At 45.4% G+C, this 25,371-nt stretch overlaps 1 protein-coding gene and 1 non-coding gene across 2 annotated transcripts in view; both read left to right on the forward strand.

The window, feature by feature from the left end:
- SPATA13 (spermatogenesis associated 13) overlaps positions 1–25,371 on the forward strand; it is a 145,230-nt gene that overhangs the window by 25,087 nt on the left and 94,772 nt on the right. The gene's annotated exons all lie outside the window — the stretch shown is intronic.
- TRNAR-UCG lies at positions 14,915–14,999 on the forward strand. Its single transcript has one exon. It is a non-coding gene; the product is annotated as a tRNA-Arg (tRNA).

The raw sequence follows: 25,371 nt of genomic DNA on the forward strand, positions 1-25,371 counted from the left end.
TATTTTTTCTCTTGTTTATGTTTTAAGTGTTATAGCTAAAAAGTGATTGTCAGGGATGCCTGGGTGGCTCAGTTGGTTAAGCGTCCAACTCTTGATTTCAGTTCAGGTCATGATCTCACAGTGTATGGGATCGAGTCCCATATCAGCCTCCTTGCTGACGTGGGATTCTCTCTCACCCTCTCTCTGTCCCTCCCCTGCTCACATGCTTCCTCCCTCTCTCTCTCTCTCTCTCTCTTTCTCTCTCTCTCAAAAATAGATGACTAAACTTAAAAAAAATGATTGCCTCATTCAAGGCTATGAAGATATGTTCGTATATCTTCATCTTAGAGTTTTATGGCTTTAGCTATTAAATTTAGACCTATACTTCATTTTTACTTAAATTTGTATATGTATGAAAGATGATCCAATTGGATTTTTTTGCATGTGGATGTGCAATTTTATCCCAGCAACATGTATCAAAGAGGCCATTCTTTCCCCACTCGGTGGTCTTGACACCTTTGTTGAAAATGAATTGACCATGAGTATGAAAGTTTATTTCTGGAGTAATAATAATGATCTGTGGGTCTGTCCTGTGGCAGGACTATACTGCATTGATCAGCACAGCTTCATAGTAAGTTTTGAAACTATAAAGTGGAAGCTCACTAACTTTGTTCTTTTTCAAGATTGTATCGGCTATTCTGTGTCTCTTGATTTTAATATGAATTTTAGGATCTACTTGCCAATCTATTCGAGTAGTCAACTGAGTTTTGCCAGGAGTTGCGTTGTCTGTAGATTAATTTGGAGACTATTGCTCTTTTAACAAAATTACGTTTCCAATCCACAAATCCACTGACTGAGACCTTTAATTTCCTTTAATCATGTTTTGAAGTTTTCAGAGTATAAGCTTTACACTTTTTGTTAAATTAATTCTAAGTATTTAATTCTTTTTGATGCTACTGAAAATAGAGTTGCTTTCATAATTTCCGTTTTGGATCATTCATTGCAAATGTATAGTCGTGCAATTGATTATTTAAAAATATTTATCTTTTATCCTGCAACCTTCCTGAAATTGTTTATTAGTCCCATAGTTTTTTTAGTGTTATCCTTAGCACTTGGTATGTATAAGATCATGGGTTGGGTTTTTTGTTTTTGTTTTTGTTTTTGTTTGCAAATAGAATTAATTTTACTTCTTCCTTGCTAATCTAGATTCCTTTTACTTTACTTTCAGTCTAAAGTAAGTTCTACCCATTGCCATGGGTAGAAGTAGTCCCCTGTTGAGTACAAGTGGTGACAGCAGGGATCGTGCCTCGTTCCTGGTTTTGGAGGCTAAAGCATCCAGCCTTTCACCATGAAGTATGATGGGTAGCTTGTGGGTTTTATGTTGACGTGCTTTGTCAAGTTGGGGAAGTTCTCTTCTCATTTGCTGAGTGCCTTTATCGCGAAGGGAAGTTTAATTTTTCAAAGATTTTTTTCTGTTGAGATAATCATGTGTTTTTTTGGGGGCACCTGGGTGGCTCAGTTGGTTAAGTGTCCAATTTGGGCTCAGGTTATAAACTCACGGTTTGTAGGTTCGAGCCCCGCATCGGGCTCTGTGCTGACAGCTCAGAGCCTGGAGTCTATTATGGATTCTGTGTCTCCCTCTCTCTGCCCCTCTCACACTTGTACTCATTCTTTCTCTCTCTCTCAAAAATAAACATTAGAGATTTTGTTAAAAAAAAAAAATCATGTTTTTTTTGTCCTTTGTTGATACGGTGTAGTACATTAACTGATTTTTGAAGGCTAAACCAACCTTGAATTTCTGGGAGAAACTCCACTTAGTCATGGTTTATAATCATTTTTATATGTTGCTGGATTTGGTTTGCTAGTATTTTGTTCAGGACTTTTTTTTATCTGTGCTCATAAGAGATAATAGTTTGTGCTTTCTACTCTTGTGATATTTTTTTTTCTTCTGGTTTTGTTGCCAGGGTGATGCTGGCCTTATAGAATGAGCTTGATAACGTTCCCTCCTGTTCTGTTTCTTGGGGAGACGTTGTGAAGAAGTAATTTTCTTTATGTTATTTTTTAATTCCTAAACGAAAGGACCTCCTTCACATCATCCTTCCCTCCAGTCACACTTTTTCACCTTTCATCGCTCATATGGTTGGATCCCAGCTGCTCCCTGACATTTTCTCTGATTCCTCTTGCCTGTGAAGGTGGTTTCATGCCTGGACTTCAGTCATTAGTGTTTAAGGGCCATTAGTGTACTTAATTATGTACTAGGTTGTTATAGTTCCCGGTGTTTCACACCTGCTCCTTTTGTGCACTCTACGGATGGTGAGCTGCTTGAGGGCGGTGACTGGGTTCTCAGCTTTACACATGGTCCTAACGTACCCAACACGGGGTAACAAGTAAAAGTGGAACGTTCTATCCAATGACTTAGATTTAAAGGCTCTGAAAAATCATCTTTTTCAAGATTTCCTCGTATTTATGAGTGTCTATGTGTTCTTTTGTATTTGTGTACACATTTTGATAGGACTCTGTACGTTATTTCAAACATAGACCTAAGTGTGGTTAAAAGAATTTGGGGGACAGCACTCCTGGGTCTCCATTCTGGCTCTGAAATAAATACTGGACTCTCCGGTTTGCCAACAGTCCTTGGTCTCATGTGTAATAATGGAAACTGGCGTGAGGATTAGAGGAAAATATTAATTATTTAGCTCAGTACTTTCTGCTAGTAGGCACTCAGTACATAATGACTTATCACTCATGGCATAAGCTCCTTTTAAAGAAAGAATCTGATATGAGCTATCGTTTAATATTTGTATTTAATATTTATCTAGTATTAATCATGTTCTGATATTTATTTGAAATAATAGATGATTTCGTTAAAAGCCTTAAGTTTTGTTTTTAGTAGCTGATTAGCTAAATTTTTTCCATACTAAATACTTTGACAAAAGAGATTTTTTTTTTTCTTTCTATTATTTCTTTGGAATGTCTCTGGAAGCTGTTGATAAGGGCCTAACTTTTCCTCGACTGAAGTGCCTGAGGAAGTGCCTAAAAGTACGGGCTCCGGGGTCAGACAACTTGGATTCAAGTTCAGGCACTCACTAGCCACGTCAGTCTCCCATTGCCTCCTCTGTCACACAGGAATGAGTACTTGCTTCTTAGGGCGCTTAGAGGATTCAGAGAGATACTCAGCGAGAAACACTTAGCACAGGACCTGGCATTTGGTTAAGTGCTGAATGCTAAGGAGTCGTATTCATCGTATTTTTCATCATCCGCACCGGGTGTGGTGTCTGGCACTCAGTAAATGTTTGAGTGGACAGTTTCGTTGAAATTATTAACATCCCTGTGGAAAGTCTCTCTTAGGGGGTTTTGGGGATGTTTTGAAAGAAGAATCCTACATTGGAATGGAGGCATGGTTAGGTGAGATGCAAAGCTATTTCTAGAAAGGCAGAGAGTCTGAGCTGAGAAGGGTCCTTTCCACCACCTGTATTTGAAGGATGAGATTAGCAGGGCGCCTGGGTGGCTCAGTTGGTTGAGCGTCTGACTTCGGCTCAGGTCGTGATCTCGCAGTTGGTGAGTTCGAGCCCCACGTTGGGCTCTGTGCTGACAGCTCAGAGCCTGGAGCCTGCCTTGGATTCTGTGTGTCCCTCTCTCTGTCCCTACCTCTCTCACACTGTGCGTGTGTGTGTGTGTGTGTGTCTCTCTCTCTCAAAAGTAAATAAACATTAAAGCATCTTTTTAAAGATAAGATTAGCAAGGCTCCAATGCTGTGACTTTGTGGTTGTGTATTTATCCCACTATAGCTGTGTCTCTTAATTTTTTTTTATACCTTCCTGTCTGGTGATTGTGCGTGTTTCTGACAGGGTTAAACAGTGAGCTTTGCAGATTTTATCAGCATAAGAAAACTCACTGTGTTGTTCTACTTCATTAGTCAGGCCCATTAAAGAAAGCCTAGTCCATTAAACCAAACCCAGTGAAACCCAGAAGAGTCACCGCAGTGACCGTCATGACATTGTTCTCTGTGGTGGTGTTGGCACTTAAAGAGGGTTAGTGGCACACAGCAGGGACCATTATCTTTATAGCCACATTTGGGATCAGAGTGCGTGAAGCTTCTGAAGAAGGACATATACTCACGTATATTCCTTATTCGTGATAATTCCCCGGAAAAGGTAGAGAAAGATCACTACCGACATGCATGACTTTAAAGCTGTAAGGGTTAATCAAGCCTTCTTTTCGAGTTACTACTATTATTTCTAGTACTCTCCCAGCTACTGTGTCTCACTGAGTCTACATTTTTTCCATCGAGTTTTCTTTCATTTGCACGCAGAGGTTGTTTGAGCAGAGGGCTGAAGGCTGCAGCTATAAAATCACACCAACTGAACATAAATTTGGCAGAGAGGGAATACAGCATTCCTTCAGGATAGACCTAGTTCTTCACCATTTCCATATGGAAAACCGCCATCCAACCAAAACAGGATTGATGGTAGAATTAGAAACGCTTGACCAGGGTTCATCACTCCTTTCCATTAGGACACAAAACAGCGTAATATCCAGAGGTTGGAACTCCTTCTCTGTGCAGAGCTGTCAAAGAGCTCCAAAGCAAGGCTTTCATGACCTTATAATGCTCTCCACTGGCTGATAACAGTGGCCGCATGTATCAGCACACCTGGGTTGAGAGAGGAAGAGAGGTGACTTGTGTTCCTTTCTGTACCGGGGTGAGGATTTTGGAGAGTTCATTCTAGTCCTGATTTTGCTCTGTGTGATTTTTTTTTTTTTAAATCATGTGAGCTTCTCATGAAGTGGTGCTACCTAGGTTTTTGTGTTCACCTTGGACACAGCACCCCAAGCAGGCATTAATTCCTCCCAGCGTGCAAATGAGACTAAAGCTCAGGGACATAAGAGAACTTGCTAAAAGTCACCCAGAAACGCTCATTTTGGGGAGGGGGGGCAGGATTGTTGTGAGAAGTAACATAGAACTGAGTGCTCAAGGAAGAGTGGCTAGAGCTCTGTGGACTTCTTTGTTTGCGGTATGTGCAGCTGCCATGTTTGAATGATTTCTAGTAGCTGTCCAGTAGTAGTACTTAGAGAAAGACTCATGTTGAGAAATTAGTGTTCAGGTCATTTGGATGTTGAAATTCCATGCAGAATATTCTCTTTGGGAAGTCTTTGGTTCTACCTGAACCCAAGTGGTCAGAATCCTTTTCTCCTGAAACCACAACCATTGAGGTGAGCAGGACCTGTGCCCATTGCGTGGATCAGAGGCGAGCCTAGCAGTCAGAACCGCCAAGGCACAAGCCAGTGTCCTCACGTAGATGCGAAAGTGCGGGGGGTGGGTGGTGGGGGGAAGCGTACAAATAGGGCCGACCAGATTGCATAGATGATCACTTTCTTGTCATTCCCAGTTTTGGTTTTCCTAGAGTGTATATTTAACTTGCTGAGTTTTTTTTTCCTCTCTGGTGTGTGATTGTTGTTATATATTAACTTAATGCCAGGCAACAGCACGAACTTACAAGTCACACTGGTGGGTTTTTGCGTTCTGTGTAGGGCGAAGTTCAAAGCTCTGATAATGTCGTGGTCAGAGCGCGTCTGCGGAGCAAGGGGGCCTAAAATAAAATCGTATCTTCTGTGGCGTGACCTGTTCAGTGGCCTTTTGAAGACTTGGAAAGGTAGAATGAGTCCAGTCTGTTGTTTTTAAAATGGAATAGTTCTTCAGTTATCTTAATAAAGATCAGAGTTAAAGGAAAATCCATTGTTTGGTTACTGTTCTGAGTTTAAGGTCAAGTCGTGGAGTCTAGAGAAAGTGACCAGTGCTTACCATTAATAGGATTTGAGAAGATATGTTAGTAGTTACCTCACAGAATAGCTAACGCCTTAAAGGGCAGACGGTGTGAATCAACCTTCGGAAAAGTGCATCCATGTAGCATTATGTTTTGATTCTCCAGGAGACCTGTTCTCTAATTGTACTTATTACCAATGTGGGCATTTACCCTCTTTATGTAACTCAACATAAGCCTTTCCTAATAATGGGGGCCAACGTACCTCACTGTGACATGTGTTTGTGGCACAGAGTGGATGCTGGTTTGTATTACAAAAGGCTGTACAACAAATGCTCTTGTGTATAATAGTTCCCAATACATGCGATAGGCACTCAGTAAAATTCTGTTGCTTTAGCACGGATTTTTTTCACAAGGGATTTTATTTATTGGCAACGTTCTGCCATGAGCATGATTTTTAGGGGCCTATAATTTAGATTTTCCTAATTCAAAGCTATACTTTTCTGAAGCTACCTGGAGATCCATTCACTAAGAAATAAACCAAGGTAGAGGATTGAGAGTCAGAGATTTGAAATTGAGTTACGACTTTCTTATTACCTCTAGAAATAATTGCTCCTTTAATTTAAAATCCATTAGCAGCCTTCTATAATTTTTGGCATCATGACTATTGGCAATTCTGTATATCAAGTCTTTTCATACGGTCTCATATTTAATATTTAATATTAAGTTACTTGAGTCTTTTAATATGGTCTCAGAAACCTTAAGCAGATCATTGGTTTAACTTAACAGGCATGTTATTTAAAAGATTGTAGGATGAATTTTACTGAAAGTATCTAATAGCCTAGATTTATTTATTTAAGGCTCTTTAGAGAAACACAGCCAAATGTACATATGTATGTGTGTATGTATGTATATAGAAAGAGAAAATGAATGAATGAATGAGTGAGTGATTGGTTTTAAGGAATCAGTCCAAAATCTATAGGCCAGCTCAGCAGCGTGGGGATTCCAGCAGGAGTTGATGTTGTGGTCTTGAATTCGAAGGCAGCTGTGAGACCAGATGCCTTCCTTTTCAGGGACTTTGGTTTTTTAAGGCCATCTGCTGATTGGATAAGGCCCACCCACACTATGGAGGATAGTCTGCTCTACTCAAAATCTACTGACTTAACTGTTAATTACATCTAAAAAATACCTCACAGCAACGTCTAGACCAGTGTTTGACCCAACAGCTGGGCACCATGGCCCAGCCAAGTTGACACATAAAAGTAACCATCACCACCACCCACATGGGGATATGTGGATGTTAAAACCTACCTGTGGGCGGGGCACCTGGGCGACTCAATCAGTTAATAAGCCTCTGACTTCGGCTCAGGTCATGATCTCTCAGTTCATGGGTTAGAGCCTCACGCCTGCCTGCCTGGCTGCGTGCTGACAGCTCGGAGCTTGGAGCCTCCTTCGGATTCTGTGTCTCCCTCTCTGCCCCTCCCCCGCTCGCTTGCATGCTTGCTCTCTTTCTCTCAAAATTAAATAAACATTAAAAAAAAATTTACCTGTGGGCCTGGAGAGGAAGTCCTCTTCCTTCACCCCTCTGCTCACGTAACACAGAATTAACTACAATGTAGGTAAGAGTGGAAGATTAGAAAGTTGAGGAGTAACCACAGAAAAATTAGATGCCACACCGGCAGTTAGAAATTAATAGTGTGATTAAGGATAGAAATTCAAGGTGTGACAGGGATATGCCAAGCTCCATGTCGTATGGTTGCAGGAGCTGGGAACAGTCTTCAGACAGAAGCAGGTGCGGGAGGCGGAACCGATGACTGCCCCAAAGTCCCAGGCGACACACATAGAACTTCAGCAGTGCATGCACTCTGATAGAAGGTTCCAGCAGAAATGCTTTCAGGTTGTCAGCGGGTTCTAAGTCATGCCACCGGGCCAGCCCCAACAGCTGGAGAGCTGTCACCTTCTGGGATTTCTGAGCCTTACGTTTCAGAAGGCAAACGGAAAGGAGAGCAGTGTGGCATGCACGTTGACCCGCTGCATGGGAGGTACGGGTTTTGGAGACAAGTCCTCCACGAAGCAGCTTGTCCTAGATGGACACCAGAGCCACTGGGAAAACGTCCCTCAAACTGAGAGAAAAAGAAAGCAGTACCAAGAGCGAGGCGAGGCAGGGGTAGGGCGCGGGGCTTTGGTATGTCCTTGGGACGTTCTCATTGGCGAATTTAGCAAGAAAGAGATTTCGTTTCTGCAAAGTCACACTTACTATGCTGTTGCGTTGAAGGAGCCGTAGTGTGGGTCAAACGTGTAGGTGTGGGTTTACGCAAGCGAAGCAGAATCAACAAGGAGCCTTTTATTACTCCCTTTGCTGTGGGAAGCGGTTCCGGCAAATCCCGAGCTCTACCTTATGATACTCTGGCAGGAAGCTCCTCTTTTCAGAGCACTGTCACCTGTGCTGTCCCTGGTGGCGCACCTCCAGGCTTCTAACCCCCATGAGTTCCTTCACTGAGCAGAGAGAGGGGGAAGTAAGACCTCCCTTTCTATTGCAGGGTCATCCCTGCCTCAGTTGCGCGTGAGTCCCTCCTAGACTTGAAGTAGTCACAGCTCTGAGCCGACAGGTGACTGCTTCTCTGAGCGACACTGGTGAGCTCTAGCTCCCAGCCGGCTCTGTGAATGGTCCTTGTCCTGTGTCCCCCCCCCCCACTTCCAGCAGGGGCACGGGAGACACCTGCCCCTCTTCTTCACCGCGAGTGTATTTCTAAAGCCTTTGCACTTGATTACTTCATGCACGTAATGAAAGTACTTTCCAGGTTACACGGGCCATCTCATAATTGCCAAACCCATGGCCTTTTCATGGCACCTCTTGATTCTCTACAACCCTGACCCTCATAAGTCTCTGCCTCCTTCTAGAAGCTCTGCTTGGTGACTGCTGCCTGCTCTCCTCGCTCTGCTTCTGTCCTCCAGGTCTCTGTGCCGGCTCTTCCTCCTTCCTGGGCTAGCGTGTTTTTCAGGATGTTGCTTTCAGGAAGCACCCTCTTCCTTCTCAGCCACGGCATTCCGACGGCCCTGCCTCTGACCCTGTCCCCAGCCACCCCACGTGTCTCGTTAACCCGTGTCTTTGAGTCAAGACCCGAAGTTCTGGAGTTGGCATGTGTTCAGCGTGGTGGGCACTTGGGGGTGAATGAAAGCACGGCCCCCCTCCCGTCCCAGGACCGAGTCCCCCGGCAGTGGCGCACCTGCCGCCAGCTCTGAGGGACACAGCTTGTCGGAGCTTGTCCCCCAGGGTGCGATGGGAGTCAGCGTGGTGGCGAAGCAAAGGGAAGATGAAGGTTGGACAAGAAGGTGTCATAGGAGGCCAATGTTGACGATCTTGTGGGACTTTGAGCGGTTAACATGGCAAAGAAGACCTTCTGCGTGGGTGCAACCGTGTGAACAGAGGCAGGGGAGCAGAAGCAGTTGCAGAAACCGGAAGGTAGTCCAGGGTGACTGAGGCCAAGGGCACCTTTATATGGGAATAGCAGGGGATCAAAACAGTTTTTATTCTTCCTGCGGTTCTCAAACACCACGCGCTGTGCCTTGCGCATCATAGCAGCTCCTTAGAGTCTTTGACAATAGTTGAAGGTGAGAGGGGTCTGAATGACGAGAGCCCCGAAGATTAGACTGAGGAGATTACATTTTCATCCAGGGAGCCATCGAAGGTTGCTGAGCGAGATGTTGATGGAGACTGGGGATGCGCTTCAGGAAACTTCATCTGACGTTTGGGTACCGAATGGATTGGAGAGAAGAGAAGTGGGAAATTGGTAACAGATCTTGGTGAGAGATGATCAGGCTCTGAGATGGGAGACTTGAGAGCACGTGGACACGAGGAAATGAATCCAGAGATAAGGATAGTGGGGGTGGAGATAGGGAGACAGAGGAGCCCCGTACTCTGGAGGCGGGGGGGGGGCGGGGCGTGCTGGGAGGACTGAGGTCATGTTAACAGAAGACGGCAAGAGGTTTTGTCGGCGACTGCTCAGAGGAAGACGTCAGCTTGGNGACGTTTGGGTACCGAATGGATTGGAGAGAAGAGAAGTGGGAAATTGTAGGAATTGCAGCCAGGTAGATGATCAGGAGAAGCCGGCGGGCAGGAGGGGGCTGGGGCGGAGAATTAGTCCCCCGTGGAAGGGCCGGCGGTTCAGCGGCAAGAGAGGGGACGGCAAGGGCCGTACTCTGGAGGCGGGGGGGGGGGCGGGGCGTGCTGGGAGGACTGAGGTCATGTTAACAGAAGACGGCAAGAGGTTTTGTCGGCGACTGCTCAGAGGAAGACGTCAGCTTGGTTGGGTCTCCGCGCGAGAGGCCCCCCGAGTGTGAGGAGAGCAGGAGCTGGGCCAAGAGCAGCAGGAGGCGGCAACCAGATGGAAAACCTGGCTGTTGACGCCCACAGACACGCTCGGTGATGAAGCTGCAGCGATGAGGAAGGCCACGGTGGTCTCATCCTCCTGGCTTCCGGGTGGGACACAGGAGGAAACGCTGTCGGAGAATTGTCAGACACTGAGGCAGGTCTAGGAGGGAGAACGTACGGAGGGTTCCGGAGACACAGGGAGCAGAGATTCGAGAGTTTGTAGGGGAGACTTACACTGTCAGCCGTTCAAGTCCCAGGCCTGTCTTTCCGTCTCTGCGTCCGTTCCTGCAACAGAGACCTTGATGGGGCCTCATTGATCTTGTCCGCCTTCCAGGTGTAGGAGCTTCACCAGGCACACCGAGGGGCCTCGTGGGCCAGAGATTCTAAGATGGTGACATTGCAGCTGTACATGGCGGGTCTGAGGTGCAGATGGTGTCTGAGGAGTGCCAGTCCAGGAAATGATGTCATCATGCTAACGGGTGCCCTGAGCTTTGCACCATTCAAAACTATGGTGGTTTTTTTTTTTTTTTAAGGTTTATTTTTTTATTTTTGAGAGAGAGAGAGAGAGAGAGAGAGAGAGAGAGTGTGTGTGTGTGTGTGTGTGTGTGTGTGTGTGTGAGTGGGGGAGGGGCAGTGAGTGAGGGGGCGGGGGACAGAGGATCCAAAGCAGGCTCCGTGCTGACAGCAATGAGCCCGATGTGGGTCTCGAACTCATGAACCCCGAGATCATGACCTGAGCCAAAGTCGGACGTTCAACAGACTGAACCACCCAAGTGCCCCAAACATATGTTTTTTTTTTTTTTTTTTAAAAAGAAAGAAAAGTCCATGTAGCTAAGATCACCTCAGACTTTTCTGATGGCCTGCGAGAGCAGGGCAGGAGCCGAGAGGAGGGCTCCCCGGCTCTGCAGGAGGAGGTGCGCATCGGTGGGGCACTGGAGACCCGTGGGTAGAACAAGCCTATGACGGAGGAGAAGTGGAGGCGGGGAGGTAAGACCCGTGCTCTGGGTGCTTGCTATCGTTGGTTCCTTTGGACATTTGAGTCATTCATGGGCCATGGAAATGGATTTACTGACGCTTCATCCAACCTCTACCCCTCAAGCGACCTTTGAAAGGATGAATAGTTCACATCTAAACTTGGAACAGTGTGAGAACAGTGAACCTCACAAGCACACGGTCAGCGTTTTACCACGAACTGAGTTGGTCTCTGTTAGGTTGGAAGGACAAGGATTTCCTCTTCTAACGCTATTGTTTATACCGTGGCTGAGTCACTCGTATACCGTCTGCTTCAAGGTGTGTGGAATCTTGGCTTCACCTGCACGACGTAAGTGCGAGATCGCCTCTGTACCTGTGCAAGGAGCTCACAATGCTTTTCTTATCTGAAGAACAGTTGCAAAATGTGTATTTGAAGCAGGAGGGAAAACAATACATCGTGTAAGGGTGAATGATGACTGAATTCGTAAGTAGGGGACAATATACCTTTATAAAACCATTTCCCCATGTCTCCCTCTCCTAGCCTCTACCAGCCCCCAGTCTGCTAGTCTCCATGGATTTGTCTGTTCTTGACATTTCATATAAATGGCAGCCTACAATACGTGGCCGGTTGTGACTGGCTTCTTCCACTTAGGATAATATTTTCAAGGCTCATCCACGTATAGCACGTATCGGTACTCTATGGCCAAATAATATTCAAATCAGTGGATATATCGTATTTGGTTGCTTCCTGCATCAGTTGATGGATACTTGGTTTATTTCCACATTTTAGCGGTCAGGTCTAATGCTGTTATAAACATTCATGTGCAAGTTTTTGTGTGGACGTATGTTTTCCAGTCCGTTGGGAGTACACCGAGGCGTGAAATCGCTGGGTCACATGATAACCCTATATTTAATATTTTCCGGGGCTGCCAAACTGTTTTCTAAAGGAGCTGCACCCTTTACATCCCCATGAGCCACGTTAAGGGGGTTCTGATTTCTTCACATCCTGGTCAGTGCTTGTTGTCGGGGACAATGCAGTATTACCCTAATTCTGCAGACTCCTAATCACTCAGGCCCGATGACCTGTAAGGTAGGTTTTCTAGGCTTTTGGTTTCTCTTTCTTTGTTTCCCAGGTAACTGATTCGTTGGTTTCGCTCTAATAAAATCCAGTTTCACTTCCCCGGGGGCAGGTGGGTGAGGAGAACATGGGAGAAGTTCCATTGGTTGACGTAGGTTCATATTAACGCCTGTTCACACGTTGGGTAGAAAGGTTTAAGGGGAGAAAAGGTGGGAAAAGGCTGAATGTATCCACTTCAGTGAGGTGGGTTAATGACAGGTACGCCTCCATAGGACCGGGGATGTATTCTTGGTACCAGGATACTTTGTAAATTTGAGGTGTTGATTTGCAAAAATAGTTGAAGACTAAGTCTGTTCCGTATTACCTGGGTGACCACCACAGAGGAAAAACTGAAACTCAATTTCCGTGCCTTTGTTTGTGTTTGAGTAAAGGGTCATGAAATTCTGCAGAAGTGACAGCACTTAATGCAGAGTTTTCAGAACCTGTCAGGAGGTCTGGGGTAAAGTTTCTAAGAGTTTCCCGCAGTCTTCACATGTGGTGAGGAGTGTCACTATCCATACCTCTGGTGTTTCCAGTGAAGCCCTCGTAACAACATTGAGAATGAAGGCATCTCCCAAAGGGTCAAAGGCTTCGCATAAAGAAGCCTGTTATAAGCGAATGTGACTTTGAAATGTTCACTACAATCTTTAACCTTTACATGAATTTATATTGTTTTGTAATATTTACACAATTGATAACTAATGTGTATTATAAAATGAAGTCTTCAATTACGTAACATCCAAAGAAAATAGCTGTACCTTCCCCCAGCGTGTTAAAAAAATTTACCACTTATGTAGAATAGTTTTTTTTTTTTACTGTCCTTTGTGTGTTATCCATACATTTAATAAATGTTGATTGGTCCCTGCACTAGGGACATAAATATAAAAGATATTATCCATTCTCTTTAAGATCCTGCGGGTACTTGAGGAAACAGCATCAAGATGTGAGGCAGGAAATCAAGTATAAGGCAATATAAAATGAAAAAGAGGCAAGGATGCTGTGGAAAGAGATTCTGGGGCAGGGGGTTGAGAGGACAGTTTACAGCTGGAAGAACCTGAGATTTTGTCCCGGTGCTTAAACTTGACTTAGGACTTTGCTCAAGTGACCTACCCTTTCTAAGCATCACTCTGCTTCCCCCAAGGGGCCATGCCTGGTTAGATTCACATTGGAAATTTCTAGAACTAGCTCAGTTTTGAGAGACAGTGGAGTGTGGTAGAGAAGAGGGCAGATTGTGTTACTCCGTCAAGGTTCACGTAGGTCTTCTACTGTGTGGCTTTGAACCTCCCTGTAAATCTCTAGGTCTCCGTGTCCTCACACGTGAAATGAAGGTAATTGGAATTGCATTGTAGAGCAGAGACCAGGGTAATCAACTGTTCTAGATCTTTTTACGTGTCTGGGCATTTGATACAGCATCTGGAGAATGAGTAGAGCAAAGAGAACATGTTTAAGAGCCATAGAAACTAAGTAGGACCATGTAATATAATGCAGTATCTATACTGACAACTTCTAGAACGAGAGTAGAGTAGAAAAAAGATCGTAAGCACTTAGATGGGTTATGATGTTTTTAGAAAGTCAAGTAAAGATTGCAGTTCATTTTAGAATCTGGTTTCTTCTTTGTTCATATCCGTGAACTGTCTATTACAGTGTCTGGTACTTAGTGTTCATTAAGTATTATCCACTTTCCAAAGAAATAGGCAGATTAGTAGAGAGGAGTATGTTTCAAGAGACAATAATAGGCATAATTTCTAAATTAGACAGGCGTGTTGGATTGCTTAGAAGAAGAGACCCAATTTGAGAAGGAGTTTGAAACGAGCAACCAGCCGCCAGGTGTGGGTGAGTAGTGATCAGATATATTGGAAAAGCCGCACTAAGTTATTTGGAAATCTTAATTTTGTGAAAAACCTTTTTTTTTGTTTTACTTTTTGTTAATGTTTCGGTCTTTAGAAAAGACTCCCGTTGAGAGGGAAACAAGTCTTCCATTCTGTTCTCTGAACCCCCCGTAACTGACCGCTACGTTAACTGACACGCATACGATGTAGGTAAATGGACAAAAACTGTGACACAGACAAAAGAGAAAGAAGTTCTAAAGATGGAAAGAGTAAATGGCACGATGGCGATTAAATACAGATTAAATAGATCAGGCAGTTTTCGAGAGGAGCAGAGATGTGTCCAGTCTGTCAGGAAAGGCCTGCTGGAATGTTTGCTAAGTTAAGAGGCAAAAGTAGTTAAAGTCCTACAGGGCAGTGACCTTTGCAGTATGCTCTCTGTGGGGCAGAAATTATTTGCATCGCTCCTGGACAACAATACTCTACATGCTTAACGTGTAACTTACCTAGCCAGTAGCAAGCAGCAAGTCAGAATAAGGTGTGTGCTCCTAGAGAACGGAGTAACCCTGGGTGGGTGCCTTAGACCTGCTCTGGGCGGGCACTGAAAGGTGGGCGTCCTTCAGTGTATTTTCATTTCTGGGTAATTGTTTTTTTGTGTGTGTTTTGTTTTGTTTTTTGGGGGACAGAGCATATACATTTGTGTGCAGAGAAGGAGAGAGAAAGAGAATCCCGAGCAGGCTCTGCACCCAGCACGGCGCCTGATGGTAGGGCTTGATCTCATGACTGTGAGATCATGACCTGAGCCCAAATCAAGAGTCTTTTGGGTGCTCAACCGACTGAGCCACCCAGGCTCCCCTGGGCAACTCGTAAAAATGTGTATAAGTGGGGTGCCTGGGTGGCTCAGTCGGTTGGGCGTCTGACTTCGGCTCAGGTCGTGATCTCACGGTTCGTGGGTTCGAGCCCCGCGTCGGGCTCTGTGCTGACAGCTCAGAGCCTGGAGCCTGTTTCAGATTCTGTGTCTCCCTCTCTCTCTGACCCTCTCTTGCTCACGCTGTCTTTCTCCCTCTCTCTTAGAAATAAAAAATATTACAAAAATAAATAAAAATGTATATAAGCAGTAGAGAGGGCCATTAATACTAGGATGCATGGAACTTTCCATCGCGATCCCTGAGTCTCTCACTGTGCATGGCGTCTTCGGGAGGCTGAGTTTTGTCCTGAGCTCAAGTCCTACAGTAACATGTTTGGTTTCTTTAAAGCCGAGCCGTCGCTCTGCCAACAACTTACCTTCCCCTTTGTCCTCTCTGGTGACTTCATTTTGTTTCTAAACTGACTGTACTAAAACGTCAGGTCCCAGCTTCCCTTCCCCACGCCCAGACAGACTCCTAGAAAGTCACTTTGTAATAAAGCTCCAGGCCTATTTCAGATACACATGGCTTTGCTGTCGGTTCCAGAAACAAGGGGAAAAAAAAGTCTAGAGGTCTCCAAAAAGCTTTGCCACTAAATCCTTGAGACTCAGGTAACAAAACCCACAGGAGGCTCCCACTGAGTTATTGTTCGCTTGGGATTACTGGGGGAGTACTGCTCTGTCATTCTTGTGGCGGTCTGCATCAGTCTCCTAAGTAACCGTTGTTTGGAATTTAAAACTGGACATAGGCTTATGCAGGTAAACAGGTGGGTTTTGTGTTATAGTCTCTTCTCTTTGTCCTTGGTTACAAAGGCCAGGTATTGTGTGAGCCTGTCCCACATGCGATCCTCAGGACGTGGAAACTGGCTCAGCAAAGTTAGAAGAATCCCAGCAAAGGCAGGTTCCCAAGGGATAACCAGAGGGCATCCAAGATGGATGGCGCCCCTTCCTTCAGGATTTTTCCACTGTTTATGTAAAGACTGCGTTTTTAGGATAGGTAGTGTATATATATGTTTCAGGATCAGGAAACTGTCAAGGTGGAGGAGACCTTAGAGGTTCTGAATCCAGTACCCACACCGTCTGGGGTGTGTGGCTTCAGCTACTGAGCCCTCCTTTGTGGGAAGCGTGAGCCTTACTAGGTGGCGTGTTGTGTTTCGTTGATTGTTCATGAATTCTCTGTCCCAGAATGAAAGCAACCTTATTCTGTGCACTGATTCTGCCCAAGGGTGTACATCCGAATCTCTACTCCTTCTTCCACAGGAAAGTCACCATGATATCTTCCCAAATAGTTGTCTTTTTAAAACTTAGAGCCCCAGAATTCTTCTACTGTGCGTGGAATGATGCGGGTGGCAGACCAGTGTCCAAACCGATTTGCAGTTTGTTTAAGATGTGGTGCTTAGAACTGGATAGATTACTCCAAATTAACAGGCCAGCGTATGGGTTTAGGGGAAGGAGGGAAAGGCTGCTTGGATCAGAAGATCTATCATTTGTGTAGACCAGGAGTATTGGAATTTCCGATAGTTGGGTGATATCATCCAATGACTTCAGCTCTCCGATCCACCACCTCTTCGAGTTCTTTTTAAAGTAAATTGCTTTTGTGTCAAGAAGTCCCGTCTTAGCCATGTGTAGGCAATTTTTAACCAAATTTTTAAAACCTTAACTGTGAACACTTATAATAAACAGCACCGTTAATAATGATAGATGACTTTCATCAGAATCACAAGGTGGTTAAGAACCTAGCTCTTGAACCAGACTCCCTATAGGTTCAAATCCTGTCTCTGTTGCTTCTTACTATATGACCTTGAGATAATTCACTGTGATCGTGCCTGTAAGGTACTTCCCATGGCTCTTGGCATGTGGCCAGTAATCACCAAATGAGAGCTCTTTTTATCCACTTTGTTAGACTCCTACCAAGCTCTTCAACAGGCAGTACCCTACTGAACCTGGCTACAACTTGAAGAATACGATTATTCCTTCTTTTTTCAGATCCAGGAACTGAAGCTCAGAATAGTTATGTAACTTTTCAGGGTTATATCGCTGCTGAGTGGTGTGTTAGGAATTTGAACGTAGGCCTGTCTGATGCCAAGGGACTGGCACACTACTTAGCTCTATGATATTATTATTATCTGTTCTTTGTATTAGTATTTTCTTTTTTTTTTTAATGTGTATTATTTTTTGAGAGAGAGACACACACACACACACACACAAAATCTGAAGCAGTCTGCAGGCTCTGAGCTGTCAGCACAGAGCCCAGTGTGGGGCTCGAACTCACGAACTGCGGGATCATGACCTCAGCCAAAGTTGGACGCTCAACCGACTGAGCCACCCAGGTGCCCCTGTATTAGTATTTTCTGACCCATCCTTTTAACTGTTGTCTATCTTTTAAAAAAACTGTTTTATTAAATATTTAGCTTATACAAAGGATATTTGTAACGTATATAAATTCAGAGATTGAAAAATAACACATATGCATTGCCCAACCTGAAATATGAAATACCATCAGCATCTGTAAATATTCCCTCCTTGTCCCTCAGAGCCTGCCAACCCCTACCCAGGGGGATAACCATAATTCTGAATTTGGGGACTATCACTTGTTAGCCTTTTAAGTTGATTTTCCATGTATAAATATATTCCTAAACAATATATTTTCATATAACTGTCCAAGTCGAATAAGCATGACACACAAGATGTGGCCATGAAATAACTTTATTATTTTGCTTCCTGTGGCCCCCTTACATCAGCTCTGTGATTAGTTCTTGCCATGCCCTCCATGAAGACACAGGCATTCCCCATGACTCATCTTGTCCCTTTTGGGTCATAAAAATCTCACTTCAAGTAGGAAAACAAAGCCACACAAACAGAATACTCATTTTAAAATGCTCGACTTCATGTACTAATCAAACTTTACTCTTGCTTTAGAATTGAGGCCCTTGACCTTAGTAAGGCCTGTCTCCCCTCCCTGTTCCCTGCCCCCGGACCATCAGGAGTATTGCAGGCCGTCCCCAAGCCATTGTTCTTTCATGTGTATTTGAAAATCGGCTGGTTGACGTTATGTACATACAGAGTTTGGGTTTCGATTGGAGGGACGCATTTTCGGATCTTGATGCTGTAATGGTAGTGGTTCCCCCTTGACCGTAGGTTTCTGGGCACTTCTCTGCGTGAACAAGGACCCTCTGTGCTGTGTACAAAGCTCTCAAGTAGTAGAAGCTCTCTGTCTGTCCCACTCCACCAGCTGCTCTTTATTTATGTTTTGAATTAATACATTTTATTTTTTAGATCTTTATGTATTCAGTTCACAGAAAAATTGATTGGCAAGTACAGGGTTTCCAAAAACTCCTATCCCCTGCACACAGTTTCCTGTTATTCACGTTGTTTAGGAATTTATTTATTCAAGTGTGGCACACTTGAAACAATGAGCCAATGGTATTAAATCTGTTAGTGTTAACTGAAGTCCATAGTTTATGTGACGGTTCACCTTGGTGTGCAGGCTGTGGGTTTTGACTCCTGTGTGATGAAATGTACCCACCATTATAGTATTCTACATAGTAGTTTCATTGTCCTAAACATTCCCTGTTCTCCTTTTCATTCGTCCTTTCCCCGAGCCCCCGGTACCCTCTGGTAGTTTTACTGCTCCCATAGCTTTACCTTTTCCAGAATGTCATAGTTGTGATCATACAGAATGTAGCCTTTTCCGATTGGCTTCTTTCACTTAGCATTATGCTTTTAAGATTTTTCATGGTGGGGCGCCTGGGTGGCTCAGTCAGTTAAGCGTCCGACTTCAGCTCACATCATGATCTCACGGTTCATGGGTTCGAGCCCCACGTTGGGCTCTGTGCTGCCAGCTCAGAGCCTGGAGGCTGTATCGTATTCTATGTCTCCATCTCTCCCTGCCTCTCCCCTGCTCACACTGCCTCTCTCTCTCTCTCAGAAATAAATAAAACAAAAGATTTTTCATGGCTAACTAGTTCACCCACTCCTTTTTATAGTCGCTAAAAACCATTATCCGTAGTGACGTCCTGTTGTCTGGTTGCAGTACGATTATTTATCCATCCACCTCTTGAAGGACATCTTGGTTGCTTCCAAGTTTGGGCAATCGTGAATTAAGCTCCTATAACTACCTTAGCTATTTAGTTTTGATCTCTCGGGTCCTCGTTTGTAAAATGAGACACTGAACAAAAGTCTTATCATGCCTAACAGTCCAAAATTCCATCTGTGAAGAAATCTGACTCCCAGGAACAGGAAGATGAATTCAGGCGACATTTTAAGGGTCAGACATAAGTGGTTCTCTGGGGGGAAGACGCGCAGGAGGAAGGAGAAGGGTGGCCGTGAGGTGAGAGAAGGACCAGAGACAGATAGGAGCTTCAGTATTATTACAATGAAATCATTAATTTCCGCTTCTGGAGGAGACACCTCTCTGCCTTCGGGATCTCGCCCAGGGCACATCCCGAAGATGGTTTCTTCAGGGAGCTCCTGACTGTTCCGCTGTGGCAGGCCTCTCGCTGTGGCTGTCACGGACAGAGTCCCGGGGACAGGCTTTTCTCTCCTGTGGGATTTAGGGTCGTGCCCTGGAGAAAAGCTCAAGTTCAAATAGGCAGGTACTAAGAAATCAAGATGCTTGTTTTGAAGTCCCTCAAGAAGAGTGACAGGGTGGGGAGCCCGGTGGCTCAGTGGAGCAAGCCTCCGAATTCCGCTCGGGTCGTGATCTCACGGTTCGTGAGTTCGGGCCCCACGTCAGGCTCTGCGCCTGGAGCCTGCTTCAGATTCGGTGTCTCCTTCTCTCTCTAACCCTCCCCCACCTACGCTTTCTCTCTCTCTCTCAAGACTGAATAATAAACATTAAAAAAACTTAAAAAGAGTGACACAAAAACCATCAAGAGGGAAGACTTTTGGGAGCTCGGCGATAAGGATGGAAAAGCAGTGAGGCGTTTTACAGACTTTTCTGAGGTGGGGATCTGGGAAGTAAATTGGGGCTCTTTTGACTGAAATTCATGACCTGAATACTCAGAGTAAATACATACTTTACCATGAATCCTGTGGTGTGTTGTCTAAATCCTCCTCAAATGTGTATTAGACTAATCAACCACAGGGCTGTTATGATTCACAGTTTTTACTTTTTACATGTAACAGCTTTATTGCTGTTTTTAATGAGCTCATTTTAATCGGAAGATTTGGTAATTTTTAGTCAACTTACAGAGCCGGGCAGCCATCACAACAGTCTAATTTTGAACCGCTTCTAGCATCCTCGAAAGAAACCTCAGGGCCATTTCCAGGCAGCACGTGTTTCTTCCCCTGGCCCTCGGCAACCACTGACCTGCTTTTTGCCTCTATGGATTTGCTCTCTGGTCATCTGTGTGTGTCCCCAGAAGCAAACGGTATGTGGGCTTCGCGTCCGTCTTCTTCTGCTTGGCCCTTTGAGGTTTTTCTGAGCCTCTGAGGTTGATCCATCTTGTAGCAGTGGTTTTTTTCCTACAATTAAAATAAGTGACTTTGTGCTATGTGACTCACGTCTTCCATACATCGGAGTTTACTCTTGCTTTTAAAAGATAACACGGAAGGATCCTTTTGTACTGTGGTGGTGCATTTGTTTCTAACTCTTCTAGGAATTTAATTTCAGAAGGACGTTCAAAACCTCATCATCCAAAAGAGTTTGATCTTCCTGTGACTGGGCCCCCGAACCCTCTTGTGATTGGAAAGCTGCGCGCTAACTAGGCGGCTGTAAATATTTTGCCCATGACCATAAAGGGCACTTGGTCCCACAGAGAACAGTACATTCTTGAGACTAGCCTGGGGACAAATGTCTGCTCGAGCGCTTTCTCCTCTGCACCGGGGCGGGCGGGGCGATCCGCCAGCGCGGTCCCTGGAATCAGCGCTGGCCTTGACCTTGGTCACAGACCACGTTCCCAATTTTTATCCTTACCTGTTCTTGGACGTTCAGTGTTGGAACGCTCCTGCGACTTTCCGTGTGTGTGCACATTGGGGAAGAAGATGAAGATCAAGATTTAATAGGTGCAGGGAGTAGGAGGAAGAATCTTGGAAAATAATAGATAATAGGTCCAATATTCCTTCTCAGAAGACGTAGGTAGAAGACAATGACAGGTCTCTCATTAGGCAAGGTCTTTTTTTTTTCTTTTTTCTTTTTTCTTTTGTTCTTCTCTTTTTTACATTTCCTATTTTGGGGAGATAAAAACGTTTCAGCAAAGGTAGCACAGCACTCATGAGAGGCCAGAATCATGTCACGAACGCCGTTTATTTTGCAAACTAAAGGATGATGTAAAGCTGAAGCAGGCCACGCGTGTGCCCAGTGTGCTGCGAGTTGACAAGGAAACGGTGAACCCTAGCTCACAAGGTCACAAATAGCTCCTAGAATTAGGCTGTGATTTTTATTACTTGAGGGTTTCAGAGGAACTAATATTTGGAGTTGCCACTCTTCCGCACGCCATGCCCTTCCCCCCCAAAGTGTAAAGAACCATCCCATGGAGGATAAAAATCGGTGCCTGGGTAATCATTTAAGAGAAGAGGAAGAGAGGCACCTGGGTAGCTCGGTCAGTGAAGCATCCGACTTGGGCTCAGGTCATGATCTCACAGTTTGTGGGTTCAAGCCCCGCTTCAGGCTCTGTGCTGACAGCTAGCTCGGAGCCTGGAGCCTGTCTTCTGATTCTGTGTCTCCCGTTCTCTCTCTGACCCTCCCCCGCTCATGCTCTGTCTCTCTCTTTCAAAAATAAACATTAAAAATATTTTAAGGGAAAAGGAAGAAATACCCATAATACAGCGCTTCAACTTCTTCCACATCTTTTCTCCGAATTCCACACAAAGAAGCCTTCATTTCATAAAGTCTGTTTTGGTAACTGGCTCGTCAGGTGTCAGATCAAGACACGGGGTCACACTCCTGTGGCCCTTCACATGTTGCCGTCCACATCGCTCCTGAGGATTAGACGTGGTGTTCGGGTCCCTGGGTGTTACACGTAGATGGACAGGCACACGTGTGTTGACAGGGTAGGACTCCGAAGAGCCTTCCCTTCCTCTCATGGCTGACTCCTGAAGTCAGGAATTGGGATTCATTTCTGTGGCTTCAATTTGATGGGTCCACCAATTTTCAGACTTCTCTTTTTCTTGGTAGATGCATGGAAAAGAAGCTGCAGAGCCTCTTTTCTGATATTATAACGTGCAGGCAATTCACGGGAAGAATTTGGTAGTCTCTCTCACAGCTGGGTAAGTTTACCTTGTAGGCATCCAGCCCTAATGTCTACAAAGAGACTCTGAATATCTCGTTAAATATTTATTGAGCTGTTATTAGGTGCCAAACACCGGGCTATGTACACGCTGCGGTCAGGGGTGACTAAGACAGGCCCCTCCTTCAAGGGGTGGTGGGGGGGAGTGTGTCACGCACAAACCTAACTTCATGTAATGGTGTGTGTTAGGTGCAGTCTGCCACTGTATCATGGTTTTGCCCAGGACCTGTCACTTTGCAGATGCCGTCGGGGAAATTTCACTTCCTGAGCTGCCTCTCAGAGGTGACAGTGGCGGGAGGCAGGTCACCGAGGGTCTCGTGTGGAATACTAACCAGCAGCTGCCTGGAGCACCTGTTGCGTGTCAGGCACTACTGCGTGAATAATAGTACTTAATCCTTGCACAACCCTGTCAGGTATCTGGTACTGTTACCCCCACTGCGCAGATGAGAAGTCTGAGGAAGCTTTGTGCTCAGGGATATTTATAGGATAATTATGAATTTTCCGGGGCGCCTGGGTGGCTTAGTCGGTTAAGCGTCCGACTTTAGCTTAGGTCATGATCTCGCGGATCGTGGGTTCGAGCCCCGCGTCGGGCTCTGTGCTGACAGCTCAGAGCCTGGAGCCTGTTTCAGAGTCTGTATCTCCCTCTCTCTCTGACCCTCCCCTGTTCACGCTGTCTATCTCTCTCTCTCCTAGAAATAAATAAAAATTAAAAAAAAATTATGAATTTTCCTGACTCAGATATATTTTGGAAAATTTTAATTCATTTAACAGTAAATTCAAAATTGGCTTTTTGTTCCTTGCCTTTTTTTTTTTTTTTTTAAGCCAGAGCATTTTTTTTTAACGCAGCAAAATGCACGTGTCCTAAAGTTTAACGTTTTAACCACCGTTAAGTGTACAGGGCAGTGGCACTAAGCACACAATAATCACATCGGTGTGCCGTCACCTCTACCATCCCTCTCCCGAACACTTCCATCGTCCCAGATTTAGCCTCTCCACCCTGTAAACACCACCTCCCCATTCCTCCTCCACCCCCGCAAAAGCCCTGGTAACCACCATTCTGTTTTCTGTCTCCATGAACTTGGCTACTCTGAGTACCTCAGTGTAATCGGAATTCTACAGCATTTGACCTTCTCTGCCTGGCCCTCTTCACTCGGGCGCAGCGTCCTCAGCGGCCATCCCTGTTGAGTCACAGTGCAGAACTGCCTTCCTTTTTACAGCTGCTAATGTTCTGTGGTGTGGACAGACCAAGTTTTGTGGACCCCTTCATCTGTTGATGGTTTTGGGTTGCTTCCCACCTTTTGGTGACTCTGAATAATGGTGCTACAAACACGGGTGTACAGTGGTCTCTTCAATACCTTGCTTTCGGTTCGTTTGGGGGTCTCCCTAGGCGTGGAGTTCCTGGATCCTATGGGAAGTCTGCATTTAACTTTGTGAGGAGCCTCCACCCTGTTTTCCACAGCAGCCCTTCTGTTTTACATCCCCAACGAGCAGTGCACAGCGCGGTCCAGTTTTTCCACCTCCTCGCCAACCCTTGCTGTTTTCTGTGTTTTGGATAAAAGCCCTCCTTAATGGGAATAAAGTCGAAAGCACTGTTTTTTGTTTATTTTTTTTTAAATAAAAACACACCTCCTAAAAAGAACGCGAACTTTACATGACTTGGAAAGACAAATCACGGAGCTTTAAATTTTCTGCTTTCGGGAGCCTGCTTACCCCAGCCTTCCCCAAGGTGCGAACTGGCCAAGAGGCGCTTGAGCTGTGACCAGATCACCTAACACAGAGGCTGCCTCCGTCACATTTTCCTGTGTATCTTAGGGCCCAACCTGCGTCGTGGGTGAGGTGGTAGGAGGTGCTTGTGAGCATTGACAACATCTGGCCTGTAGACTTTCTCGTTGATTCTATTATCAGGAGTGATTTCGAGGAAACATGTGATTTTGAGCAGCACGCCCTGATGGGGAGCTTTTAAGCAGCTCTCAGCTGGGCAGTGGCGCGCCTTGTTCTTATTGTCTGTCAGTCATCTTGAGACTGGAATTCCTCCGTCAGCAAGCTGGAGGAAGGCGGTTAATGTCAAGTGAGGCTCAGAGTTGCTGAGTGTGTTGAGAATCAAGGACACCGTGGCCTCTCAGAAGAGTGAGGGCTTCTGGGAGGAAGCGCCTTTATTCCCGTGATGGCTCATAGTAGGTTCAGCGGCCCATCGGGATCGATAACACACGCTCCGGATTCCTGTGGGTTAGATGCGTGGTGGGTTCGACTCCAGACTGTTCTACTGTGGAAGAGAAGAGAACATGCCTGAGGAAGACAGGAGTTAAAGAGCATAATTTCATAATCTCCCAGGCGGAGAGACCAGTAGAGCCCGAGTTCTCCCTTAGGCATTTTGCCTTCCTGTCTAGACGGTGGTTCACACTGGCTGCTCCCAGCGATTAGGTCACGAGGGGCCGGGTGGAGGTGGCGCACATTCCGGATTGATGTTTAGCCACACATAGGTTTAACTCTGTGGTTCAGAGGATCCCCAGACTTTCTCAGTCCATGCTCCCTAGTGTCTTCAGTGAGCCTTCTACAGACCCCCTGGGCCGAACTTCACTTACCTAAGTAGGATGTTTCTAAATGTAGAGAGAACGCAGGAGAACGTTGAAGAAAAGCTTCAACTTCTCCCAAAGTGATTGTGCCTGGTGCAATTTGAAGTCACATGGAGGTCTCGAGATGAGCAGTCACTCCACTGATTAGAAGGCTGCATATGGGTGGTTCTGATGATGTTTTTTTTTAACTAGAGTTCACAGCATTCCTAGAAAATAGGACTCTCGCATTATGTTCATGCTGTTTCCTGGACAAGATGGTAAGTCCACAGAGCAGGCCCACGCTGACCGTGGTTTCTTGGGCCTCGCGCAGTGTTGGAAGGCCCCCGGGGCCGTATGTGTGGGTCTGGTGCAGGGAGAAACGTCGCTAATTGCCACCTTAGGGAGACGAGAGCCGTGCTTAGGATCGAGCGGATTTTAGGAAGTCGGCTGGGAAATGCATAGTAATCACAGTCGTATCACCAGTAGGTGTTTAAAAGGACCCTTTCATGCTTCTCTCTGAGGCTGGACACGTAGGCAGTAGTTAGACAGTCGGAGAGTCTCCAGTGGACACAGAGATGAGACTTGTCGCTTCACTTAATCTTTTACTATCGAAAGGTCGGTGCTTTGATTGAAACTGGATTGTAGGGTGAGCGAATTGAAG

Source organism: Hyaena hyaena, unplaced genomic scaffold (assembly GCF_003009895.1).
Source record: "Hyaena hyaena isolate Hyena2069 unplaced genomic scaffold, ASM300989v1 scaffold_11, whole genome shotgun sequence".
NCBI lineage: Eukaryota > Metazoa > Chordata > Mammalia > Carnivora > Hyaenidae > Hyaena > Hyaena hyaena.